The following is an 18493-nucleotide window of genomic DNA, read 5'->3' on the forward strand; positions in this document are numbered from 1 at the left end:
CTGTGTATCTGTTATGCCTAGCTCGACATGCAACTTTATTATCTGCGAGCCATTATTTTTTTGATAGTTTTCTCTCTGCCAGGAACTCAAAGCAAGAAAATCCATTTCAATCTGAATAAAATGACAGGCTACCCCAATTTAGTGGAGATCTCATCAGTTCACCCAGGCGGGCAGTGCTAGAAAATTATACAGGGACAGGTGCCCATAATAAATCAGCTTGGGCATCTGTGCCTTCGATGCATTTGTAATGATGATGGTGATATTATATACGTGCAGAGTACCTTTCATCGAAAAGGCTCCCACACTTTGCAAATTATATACAACACATAATGTTAAATCTGTGCAACATGGAAATACTTGCCTTTTTTTTTTCTAGCAGCCTTGATCTAGAAGCCTCAAAAATACCAATGGATTCTTGTTTAAACAGGAGGCCTTCCAAAAAAAAAAAAAAAAATCTCTCTGATGCGAGATAAATTCATGGCAATCACATGCTCTCGGAGTTGCAAACCAAGCATATTCCAGCCTCCGCCCCAGAAAGCACTTAAGCGCACACTGAACTTGGCAAATGAGCACTGCTCGACTGATTGCAATGCATTAGCTGAAGAAAAGCGTGTGCTTAAAGGCTCCCCAGACCAAGACTAGGAAGCTGTTTCTTGAAGATTCAAACCATCATCGAAGAGGGAGGAGAGGCAGGGAGTCTGTTCATTGGCTTTCAAATTTAAACCTATTGGCTGCTACTGTAATTAAAGAAAAATGCAACAAATCTTGGCAGGCAAACCCCAGTTTGCTGTGCTGGCTGGAAATACTTACACTTTCGTCCTGAAAAGAAATATTCTGAATGCATTAAGGCTTTTGTGTGTCACCCTACTTGTGTGATGTGAAATGGAGAGCATGCGCAGAGCCGGGGCTGGCTCCCCGATGTTTTGCCACCCCCAGTCTTTTGGTGCAAGCCGATGCATTCCAAAATCAGTTGATGTTGAGCCCTGAAGGTAAATCATCTCAGATACGAATGAGTTAGCAGAAGTTAATTTTAGCAGCCCTGTCACCCTCCACAGCTTTGCATACGTTACAAACAGGAACAGTCAAGTCTCCTGGAGGAGCTGAATCGTCCCACCATAAAAGAGAGCCCATCAGCAAGGCGATGGGCTCCTTGGGACAGGCCACCGTGTGCGGGGCAGGAGTGCCTCTGCTCAGTGCAAATACAGCCTATAACCTATACCCTGTGAGAAAGGAGGTACCTTCTTAGCCTGTGTCTGTAGCCCACACCCACGAGGTGTGATCATGGCTCGCAGAGGTGGCTGTGGCGGTGGCAGGGTGGTGGTGAAAGCACTTGCCCTCTCCCGCTGCCTGCACCAGTGCGCTTGCTGCTTCCACTGATGAGCAAAACCAATTAGCGCTGGCACGCAGCACTGCAAGCTGTGCAGGCTATCCCATGCGGGGTAGTGGAGCCACTGAGGAGAGGCCATAAAGTGATTTTCTCCACTGTTCATTCAAGTAGCTATGTATTTGCTCGCTTCTCGTCAACAGGAACCAGAGGATTTCATTCCCATTTTTGAAGGACAAACCAGCCGCCAGGATCTTTCCACCTCTGGGAGCAGGAGTGAGGAATACATCACCGGACTGAAACCACAAGAAAATTTCAGTGAGCAATATGCAATCCCAGCCCAGGGCTTGGCTAGAGCCTCAGCCTGCCACCTCCACTCCCACTGAAGCTGTCCTGATCCTGGGGGACACTCCTCGGCCAAGGTGCTGACATTGTGTGACACCCACTGTGTGCTGAAAGACCGATTCATGCAGCTACTTCTCATGAGAAACTCCCCTTTTTACAGCATCCTGCTGGTGCATTCCCACGTGAAACCCAGCGTGTGGCCAACCTCTCCCCTCACCGGTTTGTCTCCAGGTACACCTCCCGTTAAAAAACTTTTGGCCCTATGGTTTAATATTTCTGAGCATAGGAATGGATGTAACTTCACAGCTGCACATTTTTAATAGGTTTGGATTTACGGTAAGTAGTTTTATTTGGAGAGGAATACAAAAGTCACTGACATTTGGCTGAGGATAGATGCAGTCCAAAGCAGTTTGGATTTTCTTGTAGCACCAAGCTACCCAACGTAAACAGATCTAAAAAAACCCTACGAGAAACATGAATGTTTTCTCTCTGAAGGCTTCTTCAGCACAGAACTTGCAATTAAACAACAAAGATGCACTGACAAGCTTGTGTCACCCACTTGACACATGCTGATAGTTCAGACTCACCCAAACATTAATACACACAGATGTAGGAGGCTAAAGTTGGAATAGCCTGAGCACAATTTTTTAGAGTGCTTCACCAGTGCATGTCAAATATACACTGTTGCCAGGATGTGAGTCAGGCATCATTTTTAGCAGGCAAGCTGGACCCATCAAATGTCTGAAAAAATCAAACTAGCATGGAATTATTTTATGAAGCTGCATAAGATTAAAACATTAAAGCAACTAATTGGCCAACAGTTAAATCACAAGCAGCGTTTCCTTGCTTCTCAGTGAGCTTGCAACTTCTGTGGCCAAACACATGGTGATTTTAAAGGCATTGGTTTTACAGAAGCGTTTATAGGAAAAGGGAAAAAGGAGGAGGAAAATTAAAAGAAAGAATCACAGAACCTGTACTTGAACCTAGAACACAATGTACCATTTTTCACCCACCTGTATGAAGAGCAAGAGCTCTTTAGGCCTTGTTCGCAACAGGCAAGCGCTCTCAGTAGCATGAGGCATCTGAATTCCATGGGAAAACAGAGCCTGTGGCAGGACTGGCTGTGCTCCACTGTGGAGGTAATGTGGCCGAGGAGGATGGGCATGCACCTCTGCGCAGGAGCTGACCTTTCCTCCCCCTGCTGGGAAAGGGCCACTGCACTTTTTTCAGAAATAAGAAATGGGGTAAAATTAGTCCAAAAAGCTGTAACTCTCACTGAAGATGTTTAAGCTTAACCCTCAAGTGCCAATAAATGCACATACACTTTTGTATATGATATTACACAAGATATTATATATATGTTTTATATATATTATATGTGCGTGTGTGTATAATGTGTATTATAAGTGTACATGCACTTATAATAATCTGGGACCCGACATTTGCAGGTGTCATCTAGGCAATGGAACAGCTAACTCTGAAGTTACCATCTGCAAAAATGCATAGGTAAAAATGCATATATGCCAATATATAGGAAGTTTTCACTGGTCACAGATCTACTATTGAATTTGACTTAGTATTAATCTAAATCTAACTAGATGGCTTTGGAAAAAAATATAATTAAAAACTACAGGATGCATCTTTGTGTTGAATCCATTTCTCCAGGATATAGTTTAAATATGTTGTTCTAACTCCAGATATATATTCCCATTGCTGAGCCAAGGCAAACTCACAGAATTAACTCAGTGAATTTTTAATATTCTGTTCAAAAGAATGAGACCCACAGAAAGTTGGCTTTTCTTCCAGCTGGCACCAGCACAAAACATTATGGCATCATGCTGATTTCATGAGCGTCATTGTATTAAATTGTGAGCATCACAGCAGCAAAATACCCCAAAATATCTAAAAACTTGTTCTGGAGAGAATGCTTCAGAAATTGATGGCTTGTACAGATACTCAAAACCTTTCATCACTATTTTCCTTCTTTTCTTTCAAAAGCATTTACAGTTCCCTGGAAGAAGTATGTAGCGGGATGGGGGGGGAGGAAGTGAACCCTTTCTATGATGGACTGGAGTTCTGTCTTCAGCACAGGGAATTTGAATCCAGCTTGTTCTATTACCTACAATTAGGTCAACATCCACAAGGATCAAAATGGTTCTGGAGAAGTAGGTTTGCTTGAGAAGTCGGACAAGGCTTCAGTGTCACCCACACGGCAGAGGCATGGGGTAACCCTGCCCATGCAGAAGGTCCTTCCTCATTTTATGCATGGAAAACAGCACTTGCTAACAGGGCTCCGGAGCCTGCAGACCACTAAGTGCCTCCCTTAGTGCTCACAGCAGCACGATCTCCTGTCAAACTCCTATGCCATCTGGAGAACTTGCGGTATGTACGTGGTATCCCTTCCCTGAGAGTTATCTGGCTTGGCTGTCAGGACCCGGGAAGATTTTGTAGTAATTTATGGGCTTTATATTTAACATTAAATGTGGATGGTCTCTTTGACATTATTTAAATCTTTTATTTATCACTTTGCCGCATGCACAAAATGTGTTTTCTCTCGTCTCCTGCTTTCTGGGGTGCAATACAGAATATTTCCCCAAAAGCTATGCAGCCCTGAGCCACCTGCCAGATTCCCATGTATTATAATATTTTCGGCCAGCTGCTGTGGTAGCTGTTCATGCCAAGGGCAAGAATTCCCCTGCTCCGGTTTTAGCTTTTGTGCAGTCCGGAGCCTGCTTTCAGCCAAACTGTGAGCATAAAGCCTGAGCCGGAGAGAGCTGCAAGAAAAGATCAAACCTCTCAGAGCCCGTAACCAGCTGGTGGAGCCCAGGTATCATGTCCTGCTCCAGGTGTCGGTGCGATGCACCCCCTTCCTGCCCTCTCCAGCGCTCTGCCCCTGTCCTTTACTGGGGGCCTTCTAGGCAGAATAGCAAATACGTAGGCGTAGTGATCCCAGAGGAGATTTTTGGCAGCAAGTACTGACGTGGCTGATTGCTGGGAGCTGGTGTGGTACCTCTGGCTGGGCCACTCTTAACCCCAGCTTTGCCAAGGACACGCCACTGAAGTGGGTGAGTTGGAAGATTTTCCCATTTTAAGAGCTAATACTGGCTTTGCCACGCTTTTCTCGGGTTTTTTTTTCCTTTTTTTCTTTTTTTTTCTTCTTTTTTTAAAACTTTTTTTACTTTGCAATTGGATGTCAAACAGGTTTTTATTGATGTTTTTTCTGGTGCCTAGCAGTTCTAAATAGTTTGTAGTTTTCTGATGGACACATCACTTCCTTGTCAGTGTCTTCAGAGATATTTGGGAGTGTTCAGACAACAGTAACCTACTTCCAAGTGACTTTGTTTTGGGTGTCCAGTTCAAAACATATGCTGGGTATGGGGTTTTGATTCTTCGGAAATTCCTGACATTCCCCTCTGGAAGTCAGATGTCTCAGATGGGACATCCAAGATCATTGGCTGCTTTTCTGAAAGAAAAAAAAATAAAAAAAAAGTCAGGCCACAGTGCTCCAGGAATATATTTAATCATACTCATGTCCACAGCACAGGAGAAATAGCATTGCTGCCTAAAGAGCTTGTTTCTGCAAATTGCTGATGCAAAGGAGCTGTGATTAGTGGTCTGTAGGCACTGGCAGGAAGCATCGTAAACATGCACACAGGCTTCCTTCTCAAAACTGCTTTGGTTCTGAGCATCTTTTGTGCTGAGCTAACACAGCTCTCTGGTTATTTCCATTTGGGTTTGGATCTCAGAAAAGGTACCACAGTCCAGAAAAAAAGATAAATCCAAGTGGAGGAGGTAGATGAACAACCCTATGGGGAAAAAAAGCCCACCAACACTCTGATGAAAAATATACTGTTGGAATTGCTGGGAAGAACCTCTCTAGATCCCTGCTCAGGAGGTGGGAAGCCTTACCTCTTACTGCAGGAGAGCCAAAAGGAAAGGTTGTGTTCAGCCACTGAGAAGGTCCCAAGTGGAGAAGAGGAGAATTGTGAAAAAGCAACTTGCTGCCACTTGTAACTGGTAGCTGGAGAGGCCCTGGTGTTGTAGGGCTGGGCTCCCACCAGTACAGCTGGGAGCTGTGGAGAGGAGATGCTAGAGAGGTAATGCATTCTGGCAGGGTTTTACATACAATTTCTTTAGTACCTCTGAATTTTGCAGGGTATGGAAGGTCTGAACGCAGCCTGTGTGGGATTCGCGTTCATGAAGTTGTGAGGAAAAAGGGACACACTTTATACTTACCGACAAAAAGTCTTTCTGACTGCAGAATTAGAAGGTTCATGGTAACAGTGCTTCAGTCTTTGATACCGTACATTGAGATAGTCATGGGTAGCTCCTGAGAAATTACAGTTTTTGTAATGAATTACAGTTGCATGCACTCAGGTAGCCTTAACTTCTGAGCAGAGGCCTGTGCTGCTCTTCTGTTGACCAAAAAGCAGAGAGGTACCACCCACAGCTTTGCTTGCTTTCCAGGACCTGTACAGCAAGGACCTGAGTGGTCAATGCCCACTGGGTCTGCTCAGCCCTATCTGCCCTGGAGGGATGATGGGAGCTGCGGGGCAGAGTTGACCCAAGGGCACGTCCAGTTGTTCATTTATCTATTGATTTTTTTCAAAGCCTGAATGGCCAAATTTCACGTAACACAGGCTGAGTGCCTTCTCGGGTGGGTAGCATGGGGCTTTTCATGTGACAGGAAAACTGCAAATTCGTTTTGACTGTGGTGAGCAACAGATTGCAGGTGTGTGTGTGTGGTCACGACAAAACTCCACAAAAGGAAAGGATGCCTCTGAAGTTGAAGGGTTAATGGCTTGTTCCTAAAGTGGTTATTGAAATGGGCATCTTCCTGCTTGCCGTTGGGAATTGTTTTGGTGGCCCATTGACCCAGAGGTGGAGTGGGTGCTCTGGAGCTAGACAGAGGAAATTAGGGGCGTGCGGCTGTGAGAGCAGGACAGGCCCCTGTGGCGTTCTCTCATTCTTGCTTTTCAGGCCTTTCCCTCTCCATAGATCTCCCTCAGCATTTTGCAGGTCGAGCTCTTTGCCCCATCTGCAGTAGCTGTGGGGACACCCTTTCTCAGGAAGCAGTGAGGGTTAAGGAAGGTTGAGCTCTTGAACTGCAAACATACAAGGTGTCTTTTTCTTCCTTGTGGATATGTTAATCCAAACAACCTAATAAAGAGCCGAGCCAGTTCTCACATATTTAATTGTCTGTCTTATTTGGGTTTTGTTTTGGGGTTTTTTGCTCTGCAAGTCTGAACAACTGGTCCTGCTCATTCTCACTGTTTTCCTGTTTGTGCTGGTCCTGGCTTTTTCCTGTGAAGCATCTCTCCCTTGTGAAGTAAGTGGTGCTTTAAAGGGAAATCTTCAGCAGAAGCACAAGGGCAAAAAACCCCGATCTTTTGTCTTCATATGCAAAAAGAAATTCCAGTGGCAGTTCTCAAGAAATTCTTCATTTTGACCACTTCTTCCATCTGGTATTTCCTTGTGTCCTTCCCTTCATAACTCCCCTAACCTAACTGTGATTTACTAAATAAATGCCAAAGCATTGGATTCTTCTCATACAGCCAAAAAAAAAGCGGTGCCTACTGTCCTAATGACTATCTGCCTCATGTGATACTTCAAAATATTATTTGTACTGCATGGGAGCAGAAGACTCTCTCAGAACACCTTTGGAAGTGGGTGAATTTTTCTATCAATTTCCACAGGCTCTGGATCAAACCCAAAAAGACGTCTCTCAGCTGCAGTCATGGCTAACAGGCATAACAAACTCATGGCCAGCTGGGCTGGCTTCTTTGGAGAAATGTGTTTAGTCAGAGTGTATCTGGAAGGTAACACACCTGCTTTCATCTTGCCAACCTCCAAACACAGGGCATGGAGTGGGGCATGAACATGCAGAGCTGCATTTTCATAGCAGGCTTTGGAACCTGCGGCACCCGTGCCTGGAGTAGGATTTCACTCCATCAACACTCTTGCTAGTTTTGCTAGAGCTTTTTGGGTGTGGAGCTAAAGGACATGAATCAGGTTGAAACACTGGTTCTTCATCTGTGTTTTGGATGTGTATGGCAGAACCCAAACTTCACGGAAGAAATAATTAGCACAGAATGATTTGAATTGGAACAGACCTCTGGAGGTCAGCTAGTCCAAAAAGACTGATGAGGTAGCATTTTGTGGTTCACTTTTGACTTTGACTTTCTATTATTTTCCCAATTTCTGGCAAAAACTTAGGTATCCCATTATGCCAATATATTGCACAAATTAATCGGAGCTTACTCCTACCTGTGTTTGATGATGATTCACAGAGCCCACTCATGAGACACCTTAGGCTGGGAACGCAGCCAAAAAAAAGCAGTTTCTGTCTTGATGAACTGCATCAAAATATACCTGAGTGGACTGACTCCTCCACCAGAAAGTAAGTTGAGGGTTGGGGTCATCTCAGAAATTCCAGGTAAAATGATAATATCATAATTACAAAAATTAGTAGCAGTTCTGTTACTGTGTCCCACATATGATGCCAGATAACAGAAAGCCCACCTCATCTGGAAACCAACAGGCCTTGTAGTTCATGTTCTCTAAGCTTTAGTAAGGATGAGCAAAGCATTTTGTGCACTACTTCACAAGTATCCTTAGAAGGCTGTTCTTGGTTACACCGCCACAGCTTGGGGCTGTCCCTGGAGTTACACCGGTATACCCGAAAGGTGTTTGACCGCTGCTTCTTCTCAGATGTACTTGAAAACACTAAACCCTCTAAATAGCAAGTGTAGCCCTGCGTCTCAGGCTCCTGTTCGAGTGCTAGCTTTTGCTTGCCCACTGGCAGGATTTGCTCCTCTGCAGCCCAAACATTCCTGGGCAGGAAACTTCGTGTTGGCCCAGCCGGTGGTTTTTCTGATTTGTATATGAAGTACTAGAGGGACTAACTGGTTTGATGGATGAGAGGTGTTGAAGTTAGACCATATGGCCTCCTTGCTCTCTGCCCATGTCTGTGAATGCAAGCAAAAATATGCTGGAATTTTTCTCCCTTTGGAGTTTCTTTCAGGGATCCCATTACAGAGTGTGCTTTTGCAGAGCCTATAATAACGGACAGGCAGTTAAAATAAATCCTTGGTGTTTAAAGTTGGCAGCTAGAGCGTGCCTATACAAAGGGTTGTATGTGAACTAAGCTTTCTTCTCAGGCTGGATGGCATGACATCAGCTGAGGACATGGCTCTTGTAGCCTTCCTCCCACCCCAGGCTCCTGACACCAGTTTGACACTCCAGCCTTAGTTCAATCAACAATGATGTCTTTGGTGCCTTAGGTCAGATTTTTTATCATAGTTAGATCTGTCTCATGTGGATAGTGCAAGACAGCGAAAGAGTATGTAAAGAAGTTTATAACTAGCTGCCCAACTTCCAGTGCTGATTAACTGCAATGATTAAAATGATTTGCATCCTTTTAAAAATAGAATGAGCCTTCCTGAAATACAGCAAGAAGCAGCCCTGCCCCTAGACCTTAGGAGAGCTGTGGTGGTACCAAGCGTGGAGGCACATCCTCAGAGATGGTAGCATACACCTTCTGCAAGGGACTGAAATCTGTGGATCTAGAAAATGATTGTGTGTAAACCCCGATGTATTTGTTATTACAGTTTTGAGGCTTGGAAGCAACGAAGTAATTGATGTATCAGAAATTGCCAGACTGGCTCACAGTCATCCGACAGTTCCCCTGGGATAGTGACACCTTCTCCTCTGTTCTGATAGTTATGCTACAACAAAAGAAGGGAAGATAGGTATGTACATATCATTTAAGTGTTAATTTAGCAGAGACTCAAATGTTTTGATTCTTATGACAAGAACATGTAGTCCTCAAAGGCTGAGGAGATGTTCAGCGCTACTGTAGGGAGGGGCCCAGGGACTGAGGCGGGATGTCTGCTGTGAGATTGAGCTGAGCAGTGCTCCTCCTGCTCCAGAGGAAGACAGGCTACAAAATATCTGTAAGAACACAAGAAAAGTTCATCCAAGGCTGTGCCAAGCCTCTTCTGCTGTCTCTTGAGGTTGTCTTTGCTGAGACCAGAAGTGAGGGGTCCTGCCAGAAGCAGCAGCTGGAGCTGCAGGGCACACCAATGGGTTGGTGTGTGCTGCCAGTGGGTGGGAGGACTGGGGAGTCTGCTCCACTTCGTGCTGCAGGAGGGGAGTGGTGAGGGGGGGAGTTGCACCTTAGCACAGGTGTTTGAGTGTCATCTTTGCTGTGTTCCCCTGCCTGCTGCTCACACAGGTGTGCTGCACCTGTACCAGCCTCTTCCAGTGAAGGAAGAGCTCAGGCACAGGAGGCATCTGTGGACATCTTCCTGTGTATACCTAGAAAACCAGGTTGGTTTATACCACAGAAATTCAGTAAGAATATATTTGCACTGGCTACCATCTTCATTAGCCCAACCTGCCTCCAACCTGCACACCATCTCCACAGAGGACTGAATTCCAAGAGAGAAAAGGGATATGAAAGAGAACTGCATGTGTGTATATTAATAAGAACTGGTCGAAGTATGGAATGGTTTAAGAGAGAATATCTGATGTTTAACTCCCATTTCATGCAAAAAACCAATCCATGCTTCATGGGCTTTCTTGCAGATCCTCAGCAGTGGTTGTGAACTGGCCACTACAAAGATACCACCTTAGTATAATGAACACTGGCCCACAGGAGTTTGCTTATGTGGGAGCAGGCATCATGCTGGGACAGAAGGATTAATTGAGCTCTTTAGAATTCCCTTTGATCTGCACCAGAAATACCCAGTGTAATACCTCTGACCTGATTATATTTTAAACCTCAGTACCTGAAGCGTTTGGACTCTGCACTGTCCTCCCAAAAGGCAAATGCAAGCTCAGTAGTTTTTGGGGTTTTGCTTGTATCAGCTCCTTTATTTTGCCACTTAACTCTTACCTGGCCAGTTTGGTGCTGCTTAGTGTACCACAGAGCTGGTGTTTTCACTTGCAGAGATTGTCATTTGTGATAACTCCATTCATCACTTTGGCACTTACCCAAAACATACAATTAAATCGCTATTAAAGCACTGGGACTCTGAAACACTGATCTTTCACATATAATTTAATCAAAAAGCTCAAATAACTAATTGCCTGTAAAAAGGATGAGCCAAAGCTTCTCGTGGGTATATATGCATGTGCATAAAAATGAAGTGTGGGGGATTCTCGTGCTTTCACAGGCAGAATTATAGGGTTCTTCTTTTGCAAAGGGTTAAGCATATAGTTAAGTTCATGTGTGTTTGCATGCTCTTAGCTGTTCCACTAAAGGAAAAAGGAAAAAAAAATTATATCAATGGAATATTTTCAGTCAGGTCTAATGATTTTAAAAAAAATATCACCAGCCTTTCAGCTCTTCAAGGTTTTCAAGCAGCGGTATTCAAATCAGTCAACTTCTGCTACAGGAAACTAGGCATAGAGCTGGGTAAAATAATTTTAGAAAACATATATATAAGGAGAAAAGACTTCAACAAGCAAAAAAGATATCTTCATTTAAACTTTACAGAAATTAAGGAATGGTCATATAACATCATTCTTTACCTGTGTTGAAGTTCATGTAGTTAGGAGTGTATCTTCAATGGGTTTTACATAAGTAATAGAAAGATCTAAAATAGGTTACTCTCCATCCCATTGGGTGGAGAATCCTTCAGTATGTTTTTACTACTCTATAAATGTACTTTACTAGTTAGAGTCCAAAGGCAACAAGTGGCCCTAATGATAATTCTCCATATAAATGAGAGATGTTTACTCTGAACTTACATGTGTGTACTCACGTGAAGGACATGCTCCCTTTCACAGTGCTTGCTTACACAGGACATGCTCTGTGCGCATAAGCACATACCCTGGCAGCAGCACAAAAGGGTGGAAGCAAACACACACGGAGGGTGTTGTTGAGATGCCAACTGTTAGAGCTACAGCCTTTTGGGAACCTGGCAACCCTATGCTACACCTGACTGATCTGCTTTTGCGATGGAAGTTCTGCTCAGGTGCCGGAACCTGATGGTGGTGTCTGCTTTGCATCCACAGCTTGATTATGATCACAAAAACAATGCAACGTGTTTACATGTGTATGTGCATAATAATACAATTCAGAGCACATACATGGCAACCTTTCTGTAAAGCTCTTGCCATCTGACTGGGAGTTGATATACTTGTCACAAGAATGCACTAGGCATCACAACATATAGTTTCTGAGTGCTGCGCTCAGTGACAAATGAAGAAAGAACTAGTCCTGGTCCCATTGGGGTTGTCATTAAAGAAATGGTTCTCCCCACTCAGAACAGGAAAATCGCTAGCATCTCCTGTGACTTGTTGCTATTTAAAGGTCTTTTACTTGATGTGGGGCATCAGGAAAGATGGGAAACTTGGGAAATAATTCCTTTAAATTATTTTTAGAAAAGATGGGGCTGAATTGCTGGCTTTGCTTTCTCTTCATAGGGGAGGAATCTTGGAAGTTGCAGGTGCATCGGCCCTCAGAGACGAGGGGGAATCAGAACCGATGAAGACTTGTACCACCTCTGTGCAACTTCACATGTCACCTTTCCAAAGGGCCTTGTCACCCTGCTTGTTTAAGGGCAAGCCCGCAGGTGCAGTTGTAGTGAGACATCCACACTCCTGGTCAGCAAAGCGTAAGCCATTTGGTGCCCTCTTGACCGCAAGCTGCCATTTTTTGTGTTCAGGGTGAATGATCTGATGTGAGGACTGCGCTGGGTTCTACCCAAGTATGTAGCCCATCTGAGGGCACTTGTTTCATGCCCTGATAAATAGGATGAGGACTTGCAAAACCATTTCAGGGTACAAGACCAGCTACAATATTTTAGGAGCACAGTGCAGAGTGAAAGGAACCAAAATTAGTGCAGCCTCATTCATACTGTTTAGTGGCAGAGACCCCTACCCCAAACCCTGGGGACAGTTGAATGCAGTAGACAAAAACAGAGCAAGGACATGACTTAACAAGCCATGACTAAGGGTCTACTGGTCAGGTTTGCTCCTGGGCTTTCTTACAGTGATACTAGTTTCTTGGGGCATGTGTTTATAGCATCCTCATCAGGCCTTGTCCAAGCCACTGTGTCTTAGACATGACACAAGCCAGGATAAAATATCACTGTTTGCACCTCGGCGTGGAGATAGAACTTCCATCAGCCAGAAGCAAAAGCATTGTCTGTTCTTTGTCTGTCCCTCCATGAGGATGTGCTGTGCTTGTGTGTGTGTGGTCTCCTTGTTCAGGCTATCTTGTGTCTGGTGTTCTCAATTCTGTGCCTCAGTTCAATTCCCAAACCAAGGTTTGAACTAATTCCTCAGTATACTCATGCCTCACTGCACTATGTGCACTGGCTACATCTTTTAAGACATCTCTGAGACAGGTTAAAAGAGTTATTTGGAAAGCTTTCCCTTCATGCATGGAAGACTAGCCACCTTTAAAGCATTTCATGGTGGGCTGACCCAGGGACAGCAATTTTCTCTTACATTATCTTTAGGTCTCACTGTAAGTCAGGCAAATTTTAAGATAAATTTAGGGATATTTAAACACTTCTTTTTTGATTTATTCAACTTTACAGACTGGTTAAGACCAGTCTAAACCCAAACCCTTCCCCTGCAAGGGTTTCAGATATTTTATTGCTACAGGATTTCTGGTTCATAGAATCGTAGAATAGTTTAGGTTGGAAGGGACCTTTAAAGGTCACCTAGTCCAACACCTCTGCAATAAGCAGGGACGTCTTCAACTAGATCAGGTTGCTTAGAGCCCTGTTCAACCTGGCCTTGAATGTTTCCAGGGAGGGGACATCCACAACTTCTCTGGGCAACTTGTTCCAATGTTTCACCACCCTCATCAGAAAAAATTTGTTTGTCCTTATATCTAGTCTGAATCTGCCCTCTTTTAGTTTAAAACCATTACCCCTTGTCCTATCACGACAGGCCCTACTAAAAAGTCTGTCTCCATCTTTCTTATAAGCTGCCTTTAAGTATTGAAAGGCTACAATAAGGTCTTTCCAGAGCCTTCTCTTCTCCAGGCTGAACAACCCCAACTCTCAGCTTTTTTTTTTTCACGGGAGAGGTGTTCCATCCCTCTGATCATCTGTGTGCCCCTCCTCTGGACCTGCTCCAACAGGTCTATGTCCTCCCTGTGCTGAGGACTCCAGAGCTGGACGCAGTACACCACGAGGGGTCTCACCAGGGTGGAGTAGAGGTGCAGAATCGTGTCCCATGACCTCCTGGCCATGCTTCTTTTTATGTTATCCAGGATATGGTCAGCTTTCTGGGCTGTGAGCACACATAGTTAGTTGTTTAGTTCCAAACTGGAGAGCTGTTAGTCTCACTGCTGACCTGAGGTGAGATTTCACCCTTTGTCTTCCTTTGCGCTCTTCCCTGGAGCCACAAATCTTCTCCTTTGCTTAAAAGCTTCATGTGCCTTCCCTTCCTGATGTTACTAGCAGCCAGCCTGGAGCCCTGGTCCTCAAAACTATTCTTGCAGCCCGTGTGACTCAGGTGTGGTGCAGTGGTCCCACAGCCCAGATGTCCCCCTACAGCCGCCTCCAGTCTGCCTACCCCTTTGCTACCATTAAGGCCAGCCGGTTTCCCTCCTGCAATACAGTTCTCCTGCAGGATGCTCTGACTCCCTCCCTAATGTGCCTGGTAACTGGCACAAGCCATCTGACCTGATCCCCCAAACTACCAAGACCACCTGTAAGGGTATGGGGGAGGGTGCTGCTAGTCTGCCTCAGGAAAGCCCAAGTCTGGCTCCCTTTGCCCTAACCCTACCCCATATCCTAGGCAGTCTGTTCAGGGAGGGATGTTGTATTTTTCTGCATTCTGGTTCAAGGAGAGGAAAGAGGCAGCGTTGTTCTCCAAAAAGGCTAACAGCCCATCTCACAGGCATAGTCCGAAAACTCTTTGTACATCAGCAGTTCTATTACTTACACACTTGATGATTGCGCAACGGTTAGATGGTTTGGGATTTTCTAACCATAACCTTTTCTAGGAATATGGAGACAAAATTTTGTCCTTGAGAGATCACCAAACCCCCACGGAAGTCAATGAAGTTGTAAATGAGACTAGCATCTGACCTACTTCCTATTATTGGTTTTTTATTAAGAAAGTCACTTCTCAGGTGTTTGATTCACCTGATATACATCTAAAGAGCAGAAAAATACAAAATTAACTTTAGGAAAAACTACTCTTTCTATGTCGCTACATCTCTGAAGAAACACTGGATGTGTGCCTGGAGATAACTTCAGACTGAATCAAAACTGGGTCCTAGAGCTCACAATGTTACTCAGGCTTCCCTAATGAATGATGATTTGCTTATGTGTTCCCCAGCAGTGAGCTAACGAGGCTCCTTTAAATAAAATGCATATTAATACTGTCCTGTCTAAGTAATGGGCTTTGCAGTCCGCTGTCATTATGGTGAATTAGCTCTGCAGAGACAACTTGAGGAAACGTATGTTCAACAAAGTGTAATATAATGTGTGCATCTTTGGGCAACATGTGTATGGTAGATACCTGCAGGGAGAGCCTGTCAGTTCACTAACATACCCTCAAACATTCTTGGATCTCAAGGGCTTCTATACTGCCATTTATTTTCCATCAATGGTACATACTTGTGTAGATCCTGGCACTCTGTGTGTGTGTAAATGAGTGTGTATGTGTCTCAAAGAGAATAAAGGGGAGTGTGAATCTCCAAAGCTCCGTGACTTTAGAAGGGGCAAATAACTGGTGGTGTGTTTTTGAGTGACCCTTGGTATCTATCACGTACCACCCTTCAGGACATGTATTTCCAGTTATTTCTGATCACCCTGTTTGGTTGCTTTCATGTTCTCTCATGCTTTGCCTAAAGGCAAAAGATTATTCAACTGTTAGGTCATCTTGTACAACTGCTCTTCTTTCTCAAGAGTCCTCTTTTCCAGAAAGGTACTTCAACCAAAATTGTAGCAGGGATTCCTAAAGGGTGAGATGCTGTGGATAAGCTTACAGGTAAAGCCAGCATGACCTAACACTGTGTCGGCACCATAACAAGAAAAAAGGCTGTTGCTCTGTGTAACATCTTTATAGACATTTCCTAACACATTAAATGGCAAAGTTTTCTGTCTGCCTTTCCAGTGCTTGCATTCGCACAGGTATTTTTATACCATTAGCTATCTTGGCAACAAAGCTCCAACAAAGATGGCAATACTGGAAAAAAAAATCCATTTAGAGGTATGTTTTTTCCAAACACAGGTCTGAGCTAGCAAAGACGTTTTATCATCACACAAACATAATACTGCCAAAAAGTGAATTCTTGCTCTGCCTTTTACCCTCACAGCAATACTGCTTTACCCTATGATAGTTTTAATGTTCAAACACCAAGAAGCATCTTATGGTGATGCTTCAGAATGTGGGAAGTATTCAGTAGGTGTCATTCCTCACTTTGTGTTGATAAGGTATCAAAGTGCAAAATGTAAACTTGTTTTTGTGAGAATTTTCTTTCTCTCCTGTTGACTTTGGAGATTGGGGTAGTTGGGCATGTTGTGGTTGGGCATCCATTGTTTGGGGGGCAATACTGGCAATTAAATTTGGTTTATTTCTTGCTGGTTGCTCCACCCTGGCTATGCTATCTGTCATGGAATAATCTGGCTCTGTGTGGATGGTGGGTCCTGGGAGCACTGCCTATCTTGCTGGGGTGGGCAGGAGCCCTGGACAGGTCCTGACACAGAGACCCAGCAACACACAAGTTTCCATACATTCTTTCCCTACCTTCCCCTTTCCTCCCATCCACGCACTGCTTTCCACTGCAAGATAACCCAGGTGTGCAGGTTTGTCCTTGAACTAGCCAGCTGATCAGTTCGGAGGTACCCAGAAACTAAAAAACATTTAGTTTATCAGCTACGCTTTTGTCTTTGTCCTGCAGGGGGTTTCTAGTGCTGGATGGTGATCCATCACCTTTGAATCATTCTTTCATGACTGGTGTCACCATCTGTGGCTCCAGCCATCGTGTCCATAGTGGCTTTTCCTTTGTGTAGGTGCACGCTGTGATTCCTCCATCACATACTGCTAGTCTCGGACCACAGAAGGTTTTGTGCAGAAACTACTTCTGGGGTGACAGGTGAACAGACAGAGGAAACTGTGAGCAGCAACAGATGTCCTGATACCTGACTAGGAGCAAATTTTCAAGCTCCTTTCAGTGCACTTAGGGCACTAATAGACCTTAATAGCCCAGACCAGTCTCACCTGCCAGCCCCCACACCCACCCACTCACCCTCTCTGGCAATGGGCCCAGGAGTTCTATTTAAGTGCAGTCCTGGGCCTTTAGTTATTGCCTAGGCTGCTGTGGGAATGCTGGTACTCAGTTCTGTCTCTGACCTAGTGTCCTTGGTGGACTTCCAGCTCTGTCTCCTGCTGCTCATGACTGGACCCTGGAATGTCCCCTAGACCCAATCCATCAGTGTGCCCTGTAGGGGGTAGTCACTTCAGTATGTTATCCCCACCCTGTTCATACCCTGTGGGATGACACCCTTGGTGGTGAGGGCACTGGTTGCACTGGGGTTACCCTTGGCTTCTGGCTTATCCTCTCTCATGCAGCAGCCCTACTCCTGATGTTCTCTGATGCTCTCATAGATCTTGGCAGGAATACTCATTTGATGTTTTGGTAAGGGATTACCTTATGTGTTGGTTGTTTAGCTAATTTTAGTGTATTTTGTTCAAAAAAATGCAAGTTGTGCTTATCATAAAGCAATGCTTAATCTCTACTCTTTTCTTTACAACAGGTATGAGGCTCTGGAAGTGAAAGCAAGCAATGATGAAGATGATGGTCCACCTAGGTTGGAGGTGTCACCAAGGTGAAGTGAGCAGCTGAAGTCACTTGGCTTCTTCAGCTTGGAGAAGAGGTCTGAGGGGTGTCCTCATCACAGTCTACAACTTCCCCAAGGTGGGAGGCACTGATCTCTTCTTTCTGGTGACCAGCAATAGGACAAGAGGAAATGGAATGAAGGTGGGTCAGGGGAAGTTCAGACTGGACATTAGGAAAAGGCTCTTTGCAGAGAGAGTGGTCAGTCACTGGAACAGGCTCCTCAGGGAAGTGCTCGTGGCACCAAGGCTGTCAGAGTTCAGGGAGTATCTGGATGATGCTCTTAGTCATATGGCTTAGTGTTAGGTAGTCCGGTGAGGAGCAGGGAGCTGGGCTAAATGATCACTTTGGGTGTCTTCCAGCCTGAGATATTCTATGATTTGCAAAACCAGGACACTTCCTACTGGCTGTATGGAGGTAATGCTGTTATAGGAACAAGGCATTTCCATGAACAAAATGAACAGTGTATGGGAAGCCACATTTTCTGATCCAACTCTAGTCATCATTTTAGCAAGACAGCAATTTGCAGCCAATTGGGTATGAGGAAGTGATGCTGCCTGATGAGTTGGCAGGACTTCTTACATGCTCTTTTCCCAGCTTTGGCTGCCTGTAGATGGGTCAAGCTGTGCTGCTGAGAAAGCACGCTGGTGCCTGCTGATCGGGGATTGGAAAAAAGGCATTTCAACACACTGGCTTACACAGCGGGCCTCTGTAGCTTTGGTAACGTAGTCAATTCTCCAGACTACAGGGCAAGAAGGGTGAAAGGATGAGTTGAGTATCCTGCGCGTGGGCTATCTGTAGACCTAAGGTGATAGCAGCCGCCAGCAGCCAAAGCAGACTGGGTCAATGGGCTTTGCTCTCTCCTCCCCCACCTCTGAATCCACATCCACAGTTTGGACCATGCTGTGATTGTCAGTCATTGTGAAGGTAGCAAATTGCTGAGAACCTTAAAGAGCAAAGAAAAGGGCATGTACCATCAGAGGTTAATTTGTAAAGCATGGTGGCCT

General features: G+C 44.8%; 1 long non-coding RNA gene across 1 annotated transcript; it reads left to right on the forward strand.

Annotated features, from left to right (window-relative positions):
* The first annotated feature begins 3748 nt into the window (after positions 1–3748).
* LOC114011524 (uncharacterized) lies at positions 3749–17714 on the forward strand. Its single transcript, XR_003553460.2, has 3 exons — positions 3749–4734; positions 9280–9420; positions 17407–17714. It is a non-coding gene; the product is annotated as an uncharacterized LOC114011524 (long non-coding RNA).
* The last annotated feature ends 779 nt before the right edge of the window (positions 17715–18493 follow it).

The sequence above is a fragment of the Falco peregrinus genome, chromosome 5 (assembly GCF_023634155.1).
Source record: "Falco peregrinus isolate bFalPer1 chromosome 5, bFalPer1.pri, whole genome shotgun sequence".
In the NCBI taxonomy this organism is placed as follows: domain Eukaryota; kingdom Metazoa; phylum Chordata; class Aves; order Falconiformes; family Falconidae; genus Falco; species Falco peregrinus.